Genomic DNA, 648 nt, shown 5'->3' with positions numbered 1-648 from the left:
TAAGAGAGACTAGACAAGCAACCCAGTCTCTGAGGACATGACTTGCCCTGCTTTTCAGTGGAACTTAAGAGGCCAAGCCACTCCTCTAGGCCACTGACTTCTAATGCCTCCATTTGTATGTGTGCTTTTAAATATACATTTCTATTTTTTTAATAAAGTTAAGTATATAAAAGTGCTTACTTATAGCATTCCACACAGGTGTATGTATATTGTTGCTCATACTCAACTTTCCATTACCTTTCCTTCTTCTCTCCCCTCCTCTGGTCTCTCCTTCCACACAAATAATCTTCTTTCTCCTTTTATATCTTAAAAGATTATGCTACACCATGCAGTTCTGCACGCCACCCTTGTACAATGGCCATGCAAACCTTCTCTCTACTCTTTCAACTTTAGTATGTGTGCTGCTAAAGTAAGCACTCTTCAAGTTTCATACTGTTTTGCCTTTATAAAATGTTTTATTTTAACTAATAGTATATACAGATGACAAAATCTCAAAAAATGTATAAAACTGTTTGTGTAGATCTCTTCCATTTCTCCATCATTGGGCGATCCCCGTGTCTTTCTTAGGGTCCTGTTTTCCAGGTAGCCTCCCTGGTGATGTAAGTAGCAGTCCAGTGATCCTTGTTCCACATCTAGTATCCTCCTATG

The 648-nt window shown here is 38.7% G+C and overlaps 1 non-coding gene across 1 annotated transcript; it reads right to left on the bottom strand.

Annotated features, from left to right (window-relative positions):
• Positions 1-310: 310 nt before the first annotated feature.
• LOC131910132 (U6 spliceosomal RNA) lies at positions 311-417 on the bottom strand. The gene has a single exon (XR_009378997.1). It is a non-coding gene; the product is annotated as a U6 spliceosomal RNA (small nuclear RNA).
• Between the last annotated feature and the right edge of the window lie 231 nt (positions 418-648).

This window comes from Peromyscus eremicus, chromosome 4, assembly GCF_949786415.1.
Source record: "Peromyscus eremicus chromosome 4, PerEre_H2_v1, whole genome shotgun sequence".
NCBI classification, from domain to species: domain Eukaryota; kingdom Metazoa; phylum Chordata; class Mammalia; order Rodentia; family Cricetidae; genus Peromyscus; species Peromyscus eremicus.
The sequence above is the reverse complement of the archived record's forward strand: the minus strand, read 5'-3'. Positions and strand labels throughout refer to the sequence as shown.